Consider the following 22,981-nt stretch of genomic DNA (forward strand, 5'->3'; position numbering starts at 1 on the left):
TTGAAGTAAATAATGCTATTTCGGTAACATATAATATTCATGTAAAATTATAACACTTAAACCATTGGAGTATATGGGAAAGATGGAAGAAAATAAGTAGGTAACTAAATTAGAAATACTTTTATATTGTAATTATATTTATGTAGTTTCAACATTAAATTATTGAAAACCAATAACGACATCTCATAAAATTCGTATTGAATCTAATTGGAACAGCAAACTCGCGCCACATGTTGCAGAATACGTACAAATGTATTCCACAGTGAAATGTTCAACGAAGAACTCGTCATATGATAAATGTTGCACGAACTCATGATTCACGTACTGCGGTGCACGAATAAGTGTTCTACGTTGAACTGTTTACGTACAAATTTCCGGATACGATTTTTTTCAGCGAAATTTTTAGTTTTACATAAAAACCATTGACTATTGGTATACTATAAAAATGTCACAAAATTATACATATGAATTTCCCTGAAATACAAACATTAGAAAACCTTCATAAACATAAAACCAACTTACCATGATAAATAATTATGAGCAGTCAATGCTTTTGTTTTTATTATATGAATACGTGTATTAATTAAGGCGCTAAGTACCAGAAAAATAAAAACTGACATTTTTATACAAAAATGTTCTACATACCAACGCCAATAACTTCAACTATGGTCTGAGTGCCTCAAGCAAGTCAAAAAAATACAGCAAAATATTTAAACCTGTCGACGTTGTTAGTCCGTTGGCGTGTTTTATTTATAATGGTGTAAGTAGCACTGCAGTGGTCAACAGCATTTAATATAAAATGGCTGACGATGGTGTGTTGACACTTGCGAGTTCTTAATACCTAAAATTGTAGAAGCTGCCGTAATTGCTTCACACTGTAAAATCACATTTTTCGGAAGGTCTGCTTCATGAAATTTTACTGCAATGACTCGGTATTTTGCAACTACAGGCAATACTACTTTTTGGTACTTAGAGCCTTAATTAATACACGTATTCATATATTATAAATTATATGACTTTCTCTTGTGAATTAGGATATTTGTCATCACTGTTTTATGTCAGTAAATATGATGAGAAAATAAAAATTATAAGGTCAGTACTTCCGCGTAGTACTATTTATAAATTATAAGTCGTGGGTGTCTAGAAGAGTATACAGTATATTTGGAAATAACACGGTAACAGTACAATGATTTTGATGTGCGCAAGTATAATAGGTTTGAGGTAATTGAAAGTGGAACTACAGCGTAGTCAGACCATGTACCTAGCTCAATTGAATAGCTCACTTGACTCTGATAGGGCTTACAGCTAACCGTGTATCCGTTTTCAGAGTGCAAGCAAGACCATCTCCCGTTGTGAACTAGGTGAATGAGGTCTCTTGACAAAGCCAAGCCGCCCCAATTCTGAGTGATTACTGAAGGCCAAATGTTTCCTTATATGAAGCGTTGTCAAGTTACATTTCATTGTGACATGTCTACATCATCTTCAACGCAACTTTTTACCAAATACTGTTAATTAATAATAATAATTATTATTTGACGCATCCTTGTTGATGTTGTTTAAACAATAACCGTTATAAGAAATAAACCAATAAGAAATCTTCCTACTTGTTGAGGATGATGCAACAAATCTATATGTGGAGGGAGTCACGGCCAAGCTACTACTTCCGCCCAAAATAATCGATACTCCGTAATTAGTATTGAAGCAGATCGGACGTCACCCGGATAATTTTAAATAACAGTTCTACGCCATTTTAACATTCCCTTTCGGACAGGGAACAGTTTTATCAATATTAGAGTTTCCAGCCTAGCTGAGAGTAAGCAGAATTCAACCTTCATTAAAGTTAAGTAACAATTTAAAAACAATTTTGTCTCAGTTAACTACGTGCCAACCAAACATATTTCATCGTTTCATTAATTTTCATTTTTGTACCATTTGTAAAGTTTAAATATTGTAATTGCGTTGTATTATTAAACAACCACATTTTTAACAAATCTATGCTGTGTTTTACTTAATTGTTCATTTCTATTTGTAAAATATACACTTTTTAAAGGCGCCCAAATAAAATATTTTTATATAACAATCAAGTTAAGATGGGCAATTATTAAAGTCAATTACAAAATGAAGCATTCTTTGCAGAAAATTCAAGTTCACTTAAAGCCGAATCTATACGCTATCGATAAACTAGCTGGCATTTCGTTTTAACTTTATTGCAATTTAACACACATAAACTTTTATATTCAAAAATCTTCATATAACAGCGTCTAATTACAAAAAGTTAACATCGTCACATTAACTCTCAGTTTTGAGGTAAAGTGAAAAACTTAATATGAGGCGTCTAATTACAAAAAGCGACTAGTCCACAATTCAATATTTTCGGGAAACAACGTTTTTATGTTTCAAGCTTCAATTTTTTGTTTTAAGATGAGAATATTTTTTCCGTTGTATTCTATGTCAAAATTAGAACCAAATGGCAATTTGTTTCAGCTAATAAACTCTTAAATGTAATAAATATAGGCAAAATAAAATTGGACATAGTGCTACTTGTACCTCACTTTTTAATTTATTCCGCATAAGGCACATATTTCCGTGGCACTGTCGTGAGTTTACCAGATGCTACAGCATGGGAGACGCCCTTTTCAATATTGAACGTTCCCTTGTTGGTTGACTTAAACACGCGCGAAATCAACCAAGCTTTAAATAATATGAAACACGGCGCTTTTTGTAATAAATCGAGACTTAAAATATTTTTTTTCGTAGGGATACGTCGCGTTTTGGAATTTATGTAAAATTATACAAAGAATATGTGCGTATTTTTTTCTCGATTTTGACCAAATGTGGACTTATCGCTTTTTGGAATTAGTCCCCTCATATAGTCAAATACGCGACCCCTTCTCTGCCGTCTATGTGATAACGTTTGGGCGAAATGGTGGGAGCGCCTGCTAGAGGGGGCGAGTGATAGTGGGGCGCCCGGATGGCACTGTATGCGACATCCAATGTGTGAAAGAGAAAGTAGTCAAAGGCTCCGCCCTATAAATTATATTGACGTAGTATGAAGTGAAAACAGTTTTTATAATCCTCTCGAGTAGAAAAGGTCGCCAGAGCGAGTTTTGTCATTGGACAACTGTAGATAATGATAGTTTTTTTCAGTTTGTGAAAAACATTGATCAATCTATAAATACATAACTTGGTCAAATACATTAGCACATTATAGCTAAACAACTTAAAAATGGAAATGAGCAGAAGCACTCTTACTTTCGTGCGCATATAGTAGGTATGGAAACGCTTTGTCTGTTTTACACGATACAATAGTATATTTACAGTTTTACAATGAATACCCTATCTCGATCGGGATACTACAAAGACAAGCATGAGAAATTATTGTTTTTAATGTGACCGAATATTTAAAAGTGATACAATAAAATAAAAAAACATTACAATGATAGCGTCACCTAAATACGCGGAACTTGTAACTCCACTTTTGGCCTAAAATGAGTTAAGTATGCAGTGTTATAGTAAAATTGTCTATCAATATGTTCATACATTGTAACTCCAAAAGAATATTTACTGTAACAAGAGCACATTGTTCATTCCTTGTATCTTAGAAGCTGTTATTTTTCAGTTTTCATACCATGTAACTCCAGTAAAGTCATACAAAAAAGTCCACACGTGTTGTCTTGTGTCAAGCTCGATCATTGTTTCTACTTTACATCAAATTTAATTAATCAAGGCCCAAGAAGGCGGAAAGCAGTAAGTTTGGTTGTATATTTAATTATGCCAATGTATAATTTAGACCAGTGTTTCTCAATCAGTGGTCCTCGGAGAGTTTCTGGTGGTCTGCGAATTTTTGGCGTCCAAATGCCTATGCTAAAAATTTCAATAAAAGCCTTCAAAACCTGTGCACCTGCAAGTATTTGATCATTGTGTTTTTGTTCTTTAAATAGATAAATGTTTTACGTGACGAAATCAACTACAATCATACGTTTCTATATAAATAATATGTTTTCTTTATGCATTAGCAGTGGATAAAACGTTTCTGATATTTGCAGTAGTCCGCAGGTGTAAAAAGGTTTAGATACACTGAATTCGACCATTTTAAGGGACAAATAAACATTTTAAACATAGTATGGGAGTTTGAGTCAGAAATTTGAATACCTGAATTTTATTAAAAACTATTTCAGTCTAAGAAATATGAATGCGATGTATGCACGGCATATGAAACAAATAATTTAGATGGACTAAAATGCCTTGTTCAGCAAGAAAAGAAAAAATACGCCAGAAGTGAATAGGAATCTGACAAAATTACTGAAAAATATGTGTTTACAATGGACCTAGGTACAATGTGTTTTGTTATATCCAATATCTAATGTGTCCAGTGCATATTTTAAAACTTACCATTAATAATTTTACCCTCTACAACCAAAAACGATTGGATTGAAGTCGAAAGTGGGCTTACTGCAAATTAGCTTTCCAGTGTAATGAGACAATTTATTCTTCCTCTTCTGCCTCTTTCTGACGACTATAAAACTATTATTCTGTATAGTGATGGAGCTACAAACCAGAAAAAATGTAGTACCTACTCGCCAATGCTTTATTAAATATTGCAATGCCACCTAATATCACCACTGTACAATAAAAAATGGAGAAGGACCATACTCAAATTGAGGTTGATCGATGCGCTCTGTAATTGAAGAGGTTGAGAAATCAAAATTAATATGTTCATGCTGATTATGTAACTGCGTTTAAAGAAGTCAGGAAAAAACCTAAGCCATACCATGTCACATATTTATACTTACCATCATTTGTTTCAAAAAATATAATGATGTTAAATTTTACAAATCCATACTACCAGGAAGAAAACTAGAAGACGCAGTCGTAACAAATATTCGAGTACTGCAATATAATGGATGGAATAAATAGAAATATTAATTTCAAACTACATTTTAGTGATGAATGGCAAGAGCTCCTTGTACAAATACGTTAAAGTACTATTATGCAACCGAAATTCTTTGACAGCCTCCCTCAACTATATCAAGAGAGGCTTAAAATTAAATTAAATAAGTACGAATACCTTCAGTCGTTGAAAGCAAGTATGGAGGCTGATTATCACTAATTTTATAATAATCTGCCGTTTGAAATCTATCTTGAATACCCTTTAATTAAATCTTTTTCGGCTCATTTATGTAATGCTTATTTCCCCTATTTATACAATTTTATTTAATTTTCCAACATAATGTAAACAAGCAATACCGTATAACTCCTCTATCTTCTATAATTAATATTTTGTAAAAATGACCGGATTTACTCATTTATAACATTAAAATACTAATATGTAGTGTTTTTTCAAAATGTTCCTACCTGTCCATTTTAAAACAGTTTTTTCTTCCTCCTATAAAGTTGGTCAATATGGAGTTACAAGGCCGAGCATTTAGGTGACGATATATTTTTATAGAAAAAATGATTATCACAGTATGCGTTTTTATAACAACTTTAATAAAAATACCAATCAAAAGACATTATTTGAAAATAATAAAAAAATATTATGATTGGGTCATCGATATTAAGTCATAATTATTAATGTTCTCCTAATTAAATAATTAATACATACCTGCAGCAATATAATCACTAAATGTGGGTTTAATGATTTATTTCCTTCCAAACTACCCAGTATTAATTAACCTAACGTAGAAGAGGGAGGCCAAAGATTCGCTGGTTGGATGGAGCTGCCAGTGACTGCCGTATTCTGGGGGTACCAAATTGGAAAGCGGCCACACTGGATAGGGACAGGTGGAGGGAGCTGTTGGAGGAGGCCAGGACCCACACCGGGTTGTCGCGCCCCTGATGATGATGATTAATTAACCTAACTATCATAATACTAATAATTAATAGGTGAAATTATTTGTGAATTACTGAGAATAGAATTGTTATAAATTAAAAACCTAATTTCGCCTGACTCAAAAAATCTTCTACACGCGATTTTCTGTTATCGCCTAGATCTTGTTGTGGACAGTAGTTTAATCCTTTCAACGCGGAGGCACACCTGTTGTGCCCTCATTAGTTGGCCATTCGATATAATTAGCATGTTATTTAAATGTGGTAATTAAATACTCCACGGTCAACAAGTTAATAATTTATTCATATTGAAAGTAACTTTGACGATTTTCTACGTTTAATGCAGGCTTTTTTCTTCTTAGATGTGTTGTAATATGCTCAAAATACCATGCCATTACTTATCACTAGCACCACCTATGATGTAGAGGTGTAAGCTTGTTGACTTGAGTTGTCTATGAAAGGAAATAAAATCATATTACTTTTTTGTCTTGACAGTCGAGCACATTGTTTCTATTATAAAAACCTAAATAGAATTTATCATAAATATAACAAGACGCTCGTGAACTGGTCGAAAACACCAAAAGGTTCACTTTTATGTTGTCGGACTATAGTATTGTAGTTATATTGTCAACAGATTTGGAGAGTAAATGAAAATACCAAATATTTGGTGACAAAACAAAGTGTATTTTATATTTCAATTGCTCACAATTAATACATTAGGTAACACTCAAAACAATTGAAAACACTAAAATAAAAATGAATAACTTATAATGATGATACTTTTAAGAGATGAAAATAAAGGGGTAATTTTAATGTAGGATATATTTGAAGGGTAAGCGGAAAGAAAGATCATTGTCACATTAGCTCTCAGTTTTGAGATAAAGTGAAAAAACTTAATATAAGGCGTCTAATTACAAAAAGCGACTAGTCCACAATTCAATATTTTCGGGAAACAACGTTTTTATGTTTCAAGCTTCAATTATTTGTTTTAACGTGAGATTATTTTTTCCGTTGTATTCTATGTCGAAATTAGAACCAAATGGCAATTTGTTTCAGCCGATAAACTCTTAAATGTAATAAATATAGGCAAAATAAAATTGGACGTAGCGCTATTTGTACCTCACTTTTTAATTTACTCCGCTTAAGGCACATATTTCCGTGGCACTGTCATGAGTTTACCAGATGCTACAACATGGGAGACGCCCTTTTCAATATTGAACGTTCCCTTATTGGTTGACTTAAACACGCGCGAAATCAACCAAGCTTTAAATAATATGAAACACAGACTTGTCGCTTTTTGTAATAAATCGAGACTTAATATATTTTTTTTCGTAGGGTTATGTCGCGTTTTGGAATTTATAGATCAATACATATTGTGTAAAATTATACAAAGAATACGTGCGTATTTTTTTCTCGAATTTTACCGAATTTGAACTTATTGCTTTTTGGAATTAGATGCCTCATATCTTCGTTCTTATATTATTAAACTTAGATTAAAAGTTATCTTAGACGTCAATTTAATATTAATTACAATTACAATTCACTCTGGTTAAACATAGAGTTTTATTTTATTATTAACGGCCCACGTGCTCGTCGTAGGTCAAAATTGAGTTTTTATCGTATTTTCAAACCATGATCCTGGACACTCCTTAAACGTTTTAGATAATCTATTTATATAATTTTGAAGCCTTATTATCCTTTATAGTTATTTTAAACATTTGATGACTGCATAAAGTATTTTTGTTACATAAAATAGTATTCTTTTAAACCTCTCGCTCTAATGTTTTAGAATATAGTCATATTTCGGTACATAACTGTGCAGTGGTGTTAAGATTTTTTACATTTATTAATTTTTAAACGCATTTATAAAACCATTAGTATAATTTATTACGAGATAATTTTTGTAAAATATTCACGATAAAAAATTATATTGATAATCTCTGTGATCCCAGATTTGACAAGAATTAGGCATTTTATTATTTAAAAAATCGGCAAGATTAACACATTTGAAGATGATTCTAAAGATATTTATTATAAGCTATGTCTTTGACCATTCAAGTGTGATAAAATCTTATGAATAATGATAGCTTTATAATAATTATTGACCTAAGAATAAGGTAGTGTTTTTTTGAAATACGCCATTTCTTTTGTCATTCCCCAGTGATTAAGCTACAACATACGGCCGTAGCCATAAATTGACAAACTATAATTGAAGTAGGGATTAAAACGATATTGACGCGCGTGTTTGAACATGTACCGTTTAAAAAAAAGTAAAAAAAAATCGGTTAGGTACATGTTCAAACACGCGCGTTAACATAATTTTACTCCCTACTTTGATTATAGTTTGTCAATTTATGGCTATGGCCATATGTTGTAGCTTAACCACTGGGGAATGCCAAAAGAAATGGCGTATTTCAAAAAAACACTACCTTATTCTTAGGTCAATAATTATTATAAAGCAATCATTATTCATAAGATATTTATCACACTTGAATTGTCAAAGACATACCTTATTATAATTAGTATCTTTAGAATTATCTTCAAATGTGTTAATCTTGCCGATTTTTTAAATAATAAAATGCCTAATTCTTGTCAAATCTGGGATCACAGAGATTATCAATATAATTTTTTATCGTGAATATTTTACAAAAATTATCTCGTAATAAATTATACTAATGGTTTTATAAATGCGTTTAAAAATTAATAAATGTAAAAAATCTTAACACCACTGCACAGTTATGTACCGAAATATGACTATATTCTAAGACATTAGAGCGAGAGGTTTAAAAGAATACTATTTTATGTAACAAAAATACTTTATGCAGTCATCAAATGTTTAAAATAACTATAAAGGATAATAAGGCTTCAAAATTATATAAATAGATTATCTACAACGTTTAAGGAGTGTCCAGGATCATGGTTTGAAAATACAATAAAAATTCAATTTTGACCTTCGACGAGCATGTCCCCCCTTAAGAAAAAAATATATAAATATTATTTTGTCAAATGTTTGTCATAATGATCTTTCTTTTGAATTCTTTCTGACGTCAGTGTTTAGACAATGATTTTTATTATTTTTTTCCAAGTATGCTATCTAATAGCTTACAAATTTCTTCACAAGATGGCACCATTAACTCATTTTGCGATTTTTGTGGACATTGACCTTCTTTCCGCTTACCCTTCATTTATTAACAATAAAATTTATCCAAACCCTGCTGTCATAATAAAACATATGGAAAAAAAATACATTATTGGGTTTATTAAACTTAGTATAATTTATTGTTGGATACTCTGTGCCACGAGTACGGCAAACATGGTCAACAGTCGTTAAAATGTACTTAAGATAAAATAAGACGCTTAACCTAGGAAGGGCTCAAGATGGATTATATTGACATCACTGACGAGACATTCTGCAGGCTGTAAATAAAAGAAATTAGGAATATTATTGAATACTTCGTAAAAATTAATGATAGAAAAATTATTAATCATATGTGAAAACATGGACTATAGCGTTATAAAAACACTAGTGGCTTGTGGGGATAATATTCCCAACGTAGGTGTACCATTTTGGTCTTGCTCGTTATCGTCTTAGCCATTTATTATTTTTTGGATTCATTTTTATTTTTGACTCAAACGCCGAAATAGGTTCAGTGGTTTTCGCAAAATTTTAAGTACAGAATTATATACATATTATCATGGCCCCCACATCCTAAAGTGGGCCCCCCAGCCAGGATCTTCGGTGGCCCCACCTAGTTATTGGTAAGTTTAATGGCATGTGTGACGCTCAACAGAAGTGTTTTCAAAATTGTGTAGAGGTAAGGGTCTTCAGTGTATTTTTAGTGATTTTTTTTGTAGTTTAGATACCTCTACTTAATTATGGAAATGTCAATACAAAACAGTAAAAATTGCACTGCACAATCTCATGTTGTGTAATAGTTAATAGTAATTTTATTATTAGAGCAAATTCATGATGTGTTTATCTCACATATCTGATCTACCCACCACGCCAAGGCCCCCTGAGCCCGGGCCCCTAGGCTAGCCATGCATATTATGCAGATAGATTATAGATAATATTAACCAATATATTAACATTAATAATATTAACACTAGCCATGAAATGACCAAAATGTACTATATTACAGTGGCGAAGACTCCATACTAGGCGATTATTTAAAGCCTACCTTCTTAAGAAAAATATTTTTTAATTGCATATTGACATATTTATATACTTAATCACTTCATTATTTTATGTTATATAAAAATAATTTATTTTGCCAACGAGATCGCATATGTAGGAATGTATTACAGTATTACACAGTTTACAAAACAACTGCAAAGGTATTAAAAAAACCACAGCGCGCCGCGCCGTAAATTAAATAATAAATGCCGCGACTTCTCGATGTAAATAAATTTCCGATTATGTTTGGAATAATTCTGAATTTTTTTTGTATGGACTTTACGTCTCGTAACCTCAGCAAGTCTGCTGATTTGTACGAAATGAGGCAAGCTCCTTTCGCAGAGCCTAAAACATTCGCGCATAATATTGTTGTCACGACTGCGCACTTTGTCCAAAATCATTAATAATTAGATAATTAAAAAAATAATTTCAACGGCGTTTAATCGAATATTAATAAATAAGTAAGTATAGATTGTTTTTAAAAATAAAAATAAATTTTATCTAATGATTTTTGATGGGTATACATGTTTTGAAAAATACGTAATTTAAACACATCGCTCATTTTTATGTCGTCAATGAGTTTTTGAAGTTTCATTGAATTAGTGTGTCGTTATCATTTATTAGTGTGTGCCTATTCATTAGTAGTAAATATCGTACTATTCTCGTAAGTATACCTGACAAGTGTGCTCTTTTTATCATATCTCCACAGCCTACCTCTTTCCAAAAGTCACCCTTCGCCACTGCTATATTATCATTTAGTTTCTTAAATCACAATTTTTCTGTCAGTATTATATTTTTTTGTTATTGCCATAATTTTTGTAATTGTACCATTACAACAATCAAATGTGTGAATAAATTTGGTGCAGATTGACGTCCGGCGTCTCTGTTCCATCACGCGTCTGCCAAAAATGAGAAGAACCATGCGATTTAACACCCAAGAGTCTCAGAATATTGCAAAAATGTATGTATTATCGAATAACTTCTAAAGTGATTTAAGAAACAAAATAGTTAAATATTAATATGATATAATATAGTCGAACTCGGTTATTACGATCACGGACATAGCGAGATCTCGGATGTAATGAGGAAACATTCGTTGACATTTTAGTTTATGATTTTCTCCATACATTTATTCACTTTTATAACGAGCTATTTATCGGATATATCGAAGAAAAATATCATCAAAATTTTTCTTAAAACTGTTAATGGGTTGATCGTTTAAAAAAAATTTCGACCCGAAGCAATAAAATCTGACCGTAGACCGGTGCCGCCGGGATCGGATTACGTTTATGACACTAGTTAAGTGTCTAAGTACCTAATTGGTGTTTTCACCGACAACATTGAAAAAGTATCCACTTATATGGTTGAAATTTCATGTAAAAAATCCAAGCTGAAGTCAGTAGGTACCAACAGCGTACTACCAAAGTACTAAATTGCTACTTTTTGTTTTATGTGACCGCTCATTTAAAAATACCTATTCTCCGATATAACGAGTAATGCTTATAATGAGCAAATTCAGTCAGTCCCATCTTCCTCGTATTCGACTGTAGATATAAAAAAAAGACAAATTTCACTTTTATATTCTCAATATTTTGATTGTTTATGGTGGTTTATAAAATAGCCTTTGGAGATTTGGTAAAAGAATATTTAAAAAAATAAATTTAAAAAAAACTTAACATTCACAATAATATCTATCTTTTTAAAGAATAATTATTTTGTTTTATTCATGAGAGCTTGTAATGAAAAACAGTGTCTCGAAACCCTGTAATTCTGTAGAAGAATGTGTTTACCTCGGAGCTATTCCCTAATAGGGAATCTGCGTGACTATAGAATTCTTCGTTTAGAGATATAACAATTATTTGAAGGTTTTCCGTCTTCTGTCGTATATAGGAGACCACTTTGTCAATATTCGTGTTATCCAAGGCAGCATCAATCTCATCCAAGAGGAAAAAATGGCGCAGGATGATAGCTAAGGAAAACAAAAGACAATGATAAAGAGAGATGCTGTGTACTCTTACTCATCTAGAACAAATATTGAACAAATCCACAAGAATAATTATTCGTTTCCCGAAACATACCTGTGAATGGCGAATAATAGAGCCAGAGCAGCGACAGTTTTTTCTCCTCCTGATAAATTAGACATAGGTTGAAAGCGTTTGCCAGGAGCGACGCAATTGTAGGTAATTCCGTCTAAGTATGGCTCTTCAGGATTTTCCGGAATAAGGCAAGCTTGCGCAGATTGATTCATCGCCAAAGACTAAAAGAAACCAAAATAAATATATTGTAATGATAATCGAAGATATTAGATTTAGTCAGACAAAAAAAGTGCATTTTTTTAAATGGAATAAATGTGAGTATTGTATGTACAGTACACTCTCAGTAATCCGCCGCTCTATTATCCAATAACTGCTATAATCAGCCATTATTTTTACTAGTTGAAAGCACAAAATCAATTTTCAGACTGAACTGACAAATAGACTTACATCTTTCCAGGCTGAAAATGATCATATCTCCCTATCGAATGCAGAAAGCTTAACGCGCATAATACTGAAATCTGCAAAACAGCCAGATAAAGTCGCATCAGAACCCGCATCCCCAAAAAAACTTTCAACCTATACGTTAAATCTAATGAAACAGCGAAGGGAAACAAAGAGTCATATTCAAGTATCAAACGATCCCGAATACTCTACCCTTTGCAAAACTATCCGTAAAAACTTACGTGAAGACCTCCATAGATTTAATATGACGCTGATACAGGCTACTGTGGAAGCAGGGAGAAGTCTGAACAAAAACAAACAACGGTTGGGAATAGGGAGAAGGCAAGTCACAGCACTAATCGCGGAGGATGGCACTACTGTTTTGCGGAACAGTGGGTCTATTCTATACTTATCGAACACTAAATTGATAAATAGTATCAAACTTAGGGTAGGTTTGTATCAAAATATTAGCACTTATTGTAACAATTACACGAAGCCGGTTTTTATTGTTGCAATAAGTGCGATATTTTAACAGCAGCAAGATAGGTGCTGTTAAAATATAGCACTTATTGCAACAATAAAAACCGGCTTCGTGTAATTGTTACAATAAGTGCTAATATTTTGATACAAACCTACCCTAAGTTTGATAATATTTTTCACTTTATCACTTTAGCGGTCGATAAGCATAGAATAGACCCACTGGGATAGTTTACTGGACAGAGTGGTGGAATTCTACAGTTCGCTCTATAATGATGAAAATGATGAAAATGCGACAAGTTCAAACCATCTGAGGAATGATGATGACGAAAACTGTCTTCTTGAAGTCACTCCTACGAGGTAGAGCATGCGATATGAGGCATGAAAAATGGAAAAACTCCAGAAGATGGGTTTATGATCGACATTCTCAAGAGAGCCGGACAGACCGTGAACAAAGTGTAAGCACGGCTGTTTACAACCTGCCTGCGCGAAGAAAATGTCCCAGAGGCGTGGAAGAGTGCCTCGATTATCATCCTCCATAAAAAGGGAGATCAGGAAGATCTGAAAAATTATCGGCCAATCAGCTTATTGCCAATTATGTACAAAGTCTTTACAAAAATACTCTCCAACCGCCTAGAAACTGCTCTAGATGAGAATCAACCAAGAGAGCAAGCTGGGTTCAGAAGAGGCTATAGTACGATGGATAACATCCAAGTCGTCAAAGAAGTTATAGATTGGTATCAAGAATACAGACTGCCACTATACCTTGGTTTCATTGATTACGAGAAGGAATTTGATTCAATAAAAAACATCTTCTATTATCAATGCCGTACATAACCAAGGAATTTCTAGACGCTATATAAACATCCTCAATAACATTTATAGTAATGCAACATCAAGTGTAAAGCTTCATAAACCATCCTGTAGATTTCCAATTAGCAAGGTTGACACAATCTCACCCAAACTATTTACATCGACTCTAAAATATATATTTAGACGCATCGACTGGGAGGAGAGAAATCCACATTAATGGAGAATACTTCAGTCACCTGCGTTTTGCAGACAACATTATTGTCTTCCCGGAAACTCAAGAAGAACTCCAGGGCATGATGCAAGAGCTCGCAAATGAAAGATTGAAAGTAGGTTTAAAGATTAATGTCTCAAAGACAAAAGTAATAATAAAACACTTCGCTGATTCAAAACCGATCTTCATCAACGGCATTCAAATTGAGAGGATCAACAGCTATGTCTACCTCGGACAGAAAATGTCTGTAGATGGAGGCATAGATGACGAGATTGCTCAAAGAGCCAAGCTAGCATGGAGTGTATTCCGGCGCTTAAGTAATAACTTCAAGAGCGACCTTCCAATATGCCTGAATAGTTTATATAAAACATATATTATCATAATATTATTTTAATATCTTCAAGAGCTACCTTCCGATATGCTTGAATAGTATATATTGATACCAGATGAAAGTCTCCCACAGGAGACTACCTCAAAGGGCGGACCGAACCATCAACTTTCCCAGAACACCACAGCCTACGTCCACTCTTCGCGGTTCTCGGCCGAGCGGAGCCCGCCTCGAAATCAAAAATCCAAATTCGTCAGAATCCCGCCAAAACAGACGCGGCCTACCGATAGCGCCGCCACCGGTCAATTTGTCGGTAAAACAGGGAGGTTCGCGACCGAGAGCGGGATGACGCCGAATCTGATGGTTGAACACGCGCGAAAAGGTTCTTCTTCGATTGGCCGCCGAACAGCGAGCATCGTCTCTGCTCGCCTCGGACGCGAAGCCAAGAGATATCTCCCGCCAAAAAGGACCGCGTCGAGACTTCTCAAGCATCTCCAGGAACAAAGGACCACATCGGCAGCACGCCAAGCCGCAAGCCCCGACCCTATCTCCCATCGGACAGCGAGCATCGCCTCGGATGCGAAGCCCCAGCAGCCAAGCCCGCGACACCACGTCTGCAGCCCGCCAAAGCGCTAATTACCGACCGAATCGCAAATACCCTGTATCTGCGACAATATAAATAAACCAGCCTTGTCAACATACCCCGTGCGTTTCTGTCCCCCACCCCCGCTTTGACCTTGACGTTATCACGGCCTGCTATCTCTGCTTCACACGCGGAAGGCCGGTGATAATATAAAATATATATTATCATAATATTATTTCGAAATAGAAAATATCCATGACAAATGTTCGATCGTTGATTGATTGTACAAGCGTTGAATTTAAGAAACCAGACTTATTTGCATTTTGAATAAAATTGAAGGATTGAGTTAAAGTCATCAATATATTAAAAATATTTTTAAAAATCACCAGTTCTACAATATTATGACCAATACATTTTTTTTAAATTTCAACATAACATAATATGTAAATAGGTAGGTTTTTGCTATAAAATAATGTTTCAAAGAGATTTTAATAGTTATATTTACCGATAAGTACTTCTTTTTTTAATGTTTTAACGAATACTGGTATTGACATTTTCATTCGGTATTACAATCCCTAACTACACTTACCACCCCGGGTATTTCGCGTTTGAAGCTTTCCACAATTTCTCGTCTCGCGTCTTCGTGCTGGTCGACACGTGCATCGCCGAGTTGCTCTCCCACGGATTCTAGCACCAGCTGCAGTTCTTGGGCGCGCCGTCTGCCTGCGCCCACATCCTTATTCAATGCATCGCGAATTCCTTGCTGTTCCTCCAGAGCCTGCTCAGAAGTCCTGGAAAGTGTCAAATACAGTTACATACATTACTTACATACACCCACACAATAAGTATCGAACATCCCTCACCAAATGAAAAAGAGCAATTGAGTATTGAAAACAGTGGTGTTTCATTTAGTAACAAATATTTAAATATTTCTTCACTTAGATTGAACACAAAATATGTAAATACCTTATATGCTCAGTGAGCTTTTCGATTCTTTTAATCGCTTCAGCTTTTTCGTGACCCTTTTGACGAATTATATTTTCAATGTCATTATTCCTATGAATTTCATAATCGAGTCGATCGTGGTCCGCTTTCTGCTCTCTGTTCACTGAATCCAGTTCTTGGAGATACCGAGCGGACTGCATTAAAGCTTCCTTTTTCAATTGCTCATATTCTTTTACCTACAATGGAAAAAGGAATAAAAAATTAATAAGTTTGATAGGTTCAATGATACCGGATTGACGTCAATAATGTGATGAAATTTAACCTGAACTTCTTCCAAGTGAACGTCTCTTCCTTGGCTTTGACTCTGGCCCGCGACAGATGCCTCCCATTCCGCTTTGGAGTTTTCATTTTGTCGAAGTTCTTCTTCTAGTTTCCAGATGTCCACTTGGTGAGCGTCGTTTTCTTTGCGGGCTTGCTCCAAAGTTTTTTGAGCACTCTCCAACTTTTTCTGGTTTTAGGTGACACACTCCTTGGCTTTGATGAAGGTCGGACGCTTCTTGGAAATTTCCACTTCCTAATGTAAAATTGATAAGATTCCAATGAGTATAAATTCAAAAAACTCACTCTGATCTGCGCAAATTAAAAATATTTTTTTTTATAATCAAAACAAATTTATGGCAGTTTGATTATTATTAATAGTAGAAAATTTAATTACAATGTCATATAGACACCGATTTATTAATATCTATTTCAACATTTTGCATCATTATGTAGTTTTCAGGCATAACTTATAGAAAACGAGACTGGACATGAGGAAGTCCACACGGCCGTTGATACCGCCTAAAGCATGGCATCCTCATAGGATCCAAGGCGATGAGCCCTGAATCATCATTGGGCGGATTCATGCAGACATGAGCAGAACGACTACGAGACAGAAATTTCTAGCCCGTAAACTTAGATGTAAGAAAATTTATAGTTACCCTTTTGCAACTTCAATAAAATTTAATAGAATCATTCTAGCCCTTAATATAAATAAAATCCTGCATTTTTTTTACACCTACATTAATCCTAGAAGCAAGCCAAGTAAAACCTAGCGTCATTATAAATTCTATACTTATTCAATTTTAAAAATACTTGTACAAGCAAGCTGTAATTTTAAAGCTAATAAATAGCAAACGATTTTGTAGTTACCTATATAACTTAAAACAATCGTCAGCACAACACTTAAGATGCCTAAAATAGTAATTATTAGTATCATTTTTTAATATTATTACATTAGCCTTCATCCAATTTTGACCAATATTAAAATTCGTAGACTTATATAAATATTTGAAGCAAAGTTCCCAGCCATACAATGTACCTAATACCTAGAATATTTCACTACTTATGTACGCGCGTTAGAAGTTATACTTCTTTGGCGTAACAAAACAAAATATTATTGCAAAATGTACCTACTTTGGAAGAAAAAAATCTCAAAACCTGTGTTTGAAAAACTTAGCAAACTGCTATTTCAACCATCTTTGCTTAAGGGGGGACATGCTTGGCGTAGGTCAAAATGGAGCTTTTATTGCATTTTCAAACCATGATCCTGGACATTCCTTAAACGTTGTAGATAATCTATTTATATAATTTTGAAGCCTTATTATCCTTTACATTTATTTTAAACATTTGATGACTGCATAAAGTATTTTTATTACATAAAATAGTATTCTTTTAAACCTCTCGCTCTAATGTTTTAGAATATAGTCATATTTCGGTACATGAATGTGCAGTGGTGTTAAGATTTTTTACATTTATTAATTTTTAAACGCATTTATAAAACCATTAGTATAATTTAATACGAGATAATTTTAGTAAAATATTCACGATAAAAAATTATATTGATAATCTCTATGATCCCAAATTTGACAAAAATTATACATTTTATTATTCAAAAAATCGGCAAGATTATAAAATAATATAAATTAACAGTGTAGAATGTTAGTCTCCAGAAAGTTGTTTATAAACATATATATTTATTATGACAGAATATTGGTTATGTTGTTTACTTGCTTATATTAAACGACTATGCGCATGCGCATGTACGCTTGAAACCGAAATGAAAAATGAATAATCATAATAAAAGTTGCAACATTCAGTCTTTACCCTACCGGCCCAAGCCGCAGCTGAAAATTGCAAACCTCCAGCATTTAGAACACCCGAACGTCGCCGCGCAAAATAAAAGTTGCAACATTCAGTCATTACCCAACTGGCCCAAGCCACAATCCTCAATATCACAGATGAAAATTACAAATCTCCAGCATTTAGAACACCCGAACGTCGCCGCGCAAAATAAATTATGTTAATCGCGATCTGTTTTCCCAAACCCGCCTAAAGAAGTATAGCTTCAAAAAACAAATAAATTGTGGATTTTTATAGAAATGCAGAGGTAGCGTTTTATCTGTCACAATAACAAGTCAAATTTAATAAGTTGAATTAATTGACGTATTTTTTGAGTTTTATAGCTGTAAATATCTTATAAATATTTTATCATTGTTATTTCCAAATATTTTTACCAGTTCTTTTTATTTACATACCATATTATGAAGAAAATAAGATAATAACAAAATTAATCCTACATATTATTAGCTTTGTTTCGTAGTTTTGGTCTCGAAATGCTCATTAAGTAAAAGTATGTTGAAGTGCAAATCAGTCACTATCACAAACATTCAATAACAAAATCACCACTTTGAAAAGATGAGATGCAAAACCTCCACTATTAAAAAAAAAATGTTTTTTTGCAAACTTATCAAGAACAAATTCTAATAGGATATGAATACAATTATTAAAAATTACTCAATAAGTTGTAAAGGGAACGTTAAACTCGTTTTTTTTAATACTGAACAATTTGAATTTGTGGATAGTAAAGGTTTTACTTCTACACCCCTCAGATGGTGTTGGTTAGTGTTTTTTAAATTCATTAAACCCTGCCTATACTAAACCATTATCAATAAAAGATTGGTGTGTGTACTTATGTACGCGCGTTAGAAGTTATACTTCTTTGGCGTAACAAAACAAAAAAATTATCCCGCGTGCCAATCATTTACGTAAGTAGAAGATATGATAAAATAATTGAAGAAAGATATTTAATACAATTAATAAAGTTTTGATTAAATGCATAATCAAATTAAAATGATATTTATTTGTACGCAGTTAAATTATTTTTACACAATTACACAAAATAACATGATAATGTCACAAAATCTTAACTTCAATAAAACCTACTTACCTACCTATCAATATTTTCATATAGTTATTAGTAATAAAGAATTATTTAAAAATGAGACCTCATTATACATAGATACATCTACCAAATGTTAAATACAAGTACTTAGGTATGAAGAGTTTACAAGAAATTGGGTAGGTCCTTTGTGTCGATTTACTCAACTTGGCCACTGATAGTTTTACACTATTTTACAGGATCTGAATTGCCATAGGTACTTACTGGTTATATACCTACATAGGTACATACCAAGATATTAACTAATTAAGACTTGTAGGTATTCAACAAAAAAGTAAATTATAAATTTCATATTATTATACTATCTAGGCGGTAAATTTATAAATTACATAGATACTTACCTATAAATAAATAACAATTTAAATAAGCATAGGTACCCACTTAAATGCGTAGATATTGATTGGTGCTACTTTGGGAGAATGTCACATTATGCGCAATTACATAATAGGTGCGTACCTAGGTATATCTACTTAATGTTGCATGCTATACCTAAGTATATTCAGAAATCATAAAACTTATAAGTACCTACTTATACCAATAATAAATTATCATAGGTTTGGGCAATCGCCATATGATATATTGTTCTATATTCTATAAGCACATGGCTGTTCAATTATGTATTAACCATTTAGGTAGATTGGTACATAAATACATAAGTAATATTTACTAATTCGTTTAATAGCTGATTTTACTAAATAATCATAATAAATTGTGTTGCATCGGCGCGCGCAACTTCCGTCCCACACCAAATGCGTTACATCGGCGCAGGCAACTTTGTCACATGCTAAAAATACACTCAGATCTGTTTTCCCAAACGCGCCAAAAGTATAACTTAATCTAAAATTATGTATTGTTTAATGGCATAATTTTCAATATTTTATAGATAAACGAATATTTTTAGACTATTATTTCTACTATGGCTTGAATTAATCAGGGTTCAATTGAATTTTAATACTAACAAACACAATCTACACGTCAGTGTAGTCTTAGATTAATGAAAACACGTTTGACTGACAAAAAAACCAACACATGTATTTGACCCAGTTGTGGGATTCGAACCCGCCAAGAGTTATAAGTATTTGCAATTCATCAAAGCATTTAAATTTGAACAAGGAATAATTTAGTTTGTGTTGTGGAAACATAAGAAATGTGTAGTTTTATACACAAACCACTTCTCTGATATCTTGATCGATTTTTGCCATTTCACTCTGAAAAGCGCCCGCTTCCTTTTTCTTTTCTTTCAAAACATCTTTGGCTTTGGATTTCTGCTTTTCCAACTTTGCCAACTCCTGTTGCTTATGGTGTAGATCGTCCTGCCATTGGTTAATGTCATTCTCGTTATGATACAGCTTAAACAGCTCATGCTCCACCCGTTTATCCGCCTGAAAAGTCGTCAAATATTCAACATGTTATTAAAAAATTGTAGGACAAATGGTAAACAGCCAACAACTACACCTAGTACTCTGTGACATCCGAATGCTAAACGGAAGAGCAAAAAAGATTATTTACTTCAATAAATTATTTTACATCTCTTTAAACTTTTCCATCATCATTTATGATACTAAGCTGACTGGTGAAAATAGTATTCATACGAGTGAAATGATTATCTATGCGGGGCAATTCTAAATACAGTCGAACTCAGTTATTACAATCTCGGATGTAGCGAGATCTCGGATGTAATGAGGAAACATTCGTTGACATTTTGGTTAATGATTTTCTCCATACATTTATTCACTGTTATAACGAGCAACTTATCGGATATATCGAGCTAAAATACTGTTAATGTGTCGATAGTTTAAAAACCCGATCAGACAGGATGCCGCCAGGGTCGGATTACGTTTATGACACTAGTTAAGTGTCAAAGTATCTACCTAATTGGTGTTTCAACGAGCAAATTCAGTCAGTCCCATCTTCCTCGTAATAACCAAGTTCGACTGTAGTTAACATGGCAACACGTTTCCGATTTTTTATTGCTTCAAAATAACACAGATCACTCGGAGTGATTCCAGAAACAAGGTTATCAACAATAATTGTTAGCACAGTCAACACGTCTTACTTGATTCCAAAAACATCCCATTAGAATCAAGTCAGACGTGTTAACTGTGTTACTCAACGACATTTGATAACTCGCGGTCATAGGCGGCTGTGTTAAAAAATATCACACCTGACAGTTACTTCTCGGGACAATTAACAGCCTGAATACGACCCTATAATCATATTTGTCACTTTTTTTATTGATTTTGGGGTTAAGTGATATGCTAGAATAACCCTACCCCGCAGATGTATAATGTGTAGATTGCATTATGGACCCACGGGAATGGTCATAAATATGTAATGAGCATGTACATTCAGTAGTAATATAATACGATTTCATTGAGCTTTTGAAATGTTTTGTTTCCTTAACCAGTTTACATGACGTGTTTCATTTTCAAATTAACCATGAGGAAGCACGTGTGACCTCACCGTGTCACTTGATTTGTAAAACATCTATAGCCAACCGCAGCAGTTTGAGAAAGAGAAAATGTGCATAACCACGCTTTAAACTGAGGCGTAATCTCTGTCTATCTTTTATTCTGGGGAATAGTTAGACAATGAGTGCTCAAAAGAAGACAAAAACAGATAATTTTCATGACGAATGGGAAGTTGAGTATTTTTTTGTGATGGTGAAAGACCAGTGTTGTTGTTTAAGTTGAAGAATGACATTGATAATGGGAGAGCGCAGTAGACCACTATCAATTTTGATACTGGATAGTGCACAGACCACAACCTACTTAGTCAGACATGGGTGATCTATGCTATAAATAATTGACTAACCAATTCCAATTTCAGCTGAGTATACTTCTCAGCTTCCTCTTTCTCAAATTTCAGTTTTTTATATTCGGCAGCAATGGCTATCTTTTTCTGGTTAAAGAATTGAGTTTCTTCATTGGCTCTATTCATATCCAGCCGACATCTTTCATACTCTTCTTTAAGAGAACCAGATCTAGAACATAACTCAAAATATAATCACATCTATACCAGGTTATTACCATATGTTGTGCACTGTTGTGAATACAACACGATCTTACCCACTGATTTCTTCAAACAGCAATGTCCGTTCTTTAGGATTTTGCATTGCAATGCTTTCAACAGCACCTTGAAAAACTAAGAAATTCTGTGCCTTCGCAATGATTCCAAGTTTTTCCAGCTCAAATAAATATTGTTTAATGGAGACCCACTGAAAAAGAAAAAATACCGAATGAGTTTAATGGCCCGAATTTATTAACATTACCATTATGTCACGCCCTGTCACTCCGAGATAGAGATAAGCTTCCCATGCACGTACAGTTTGAGTAGCAGGTTGAACATGGCACAGACAATAACTGTTCAATAACTGTACGTTAGTGGGGACACCACAGATCAGTTTAACTACCCCATTTAAATCTGTCGAACTGTCAACAGACATGCCCATATAGGTACGTACAGTTATTGTCTGTGGCAGAGCAAGTGTCAAAAACTATGGAGGATAAGTTCGCGGAGATAGAACACAGGGGTAGTGCTTAAATTAGTTTTAAGTAGAGTATACTTGAACAATATTGATAGGTACACGAATAATTTTACTTTGAATTTATTATGATTATAATTGTTTTTACTAGAAACTAATTGACATAAAATACACACCAATGATGTTAGTAAAATAAATCATGATTTCGCTAGTGGATTGTGTATTTTATCGATTCACCGAAACAATATTATACACATTTGTGTAAATATAAAATATGAACTATAATCTTTTCTTTTGAATAAATTATTCCCTTTAATGGGCAGTATTAATTATCTATTTGGTCATATTTATATAGGTATTGATTTTATATACAATAA

General features: G+C 33.5%; 1 pseudogene across 1 annotated transcript; it reads right to left on the reverse strand.

Annotated features, from left to right (window-relative positions):
* Nucleotides 1-8,664: 8,664 nt before the first annotated feature.
* Nucleotides 8,665-22,574, reverse strand: LOC147079875 (structural maintenance of chromosomes protein 1A-like; annotated as a pseudogene). Its single transcript, XR_015070459.1, has 10 exons — nucleotides 22,446-22,574; nucleotides 22,189-22,337; nucleotides 21,935-22,103; nucleotides 20,290-20,502; nucleotides 16,163-16,414; nucleotides 15,862-16,076; nucleotides 15,485-15,686; nucleotides 12,085-12,263; nucleotides 11,797-11,975; nucleotides 8,665-9,246 (listed from the first exon to the last, which is right to left on the reverse strand). The product of XR_015070459.1 is annotated as a structural maintenance of chromosomes protein 1A-like (transcript).
* Between the last annotated feature and the right edge of the window lie 407 nt (nucleotides 22,575-22,981).

Source organism: Rhyacophila brunnea, unplaced genomic scaffold (assembly GCF_057557595.1).
Source record: "Rhyacophila brunnea isolate RB1 unplaced genomic scaffold, BYU_Rbru_1.0 scaffold_1, whole genome shotgun sequence".
In the NCBI taxonomy this organism is placed as follows: domain Eukaryota; kingdom Metazoa; phylum Arthropoda; class Insecta; order Trichoptera; family Rhyacophilidae; genus Rhyacophila; species Rhyacophila brunnea.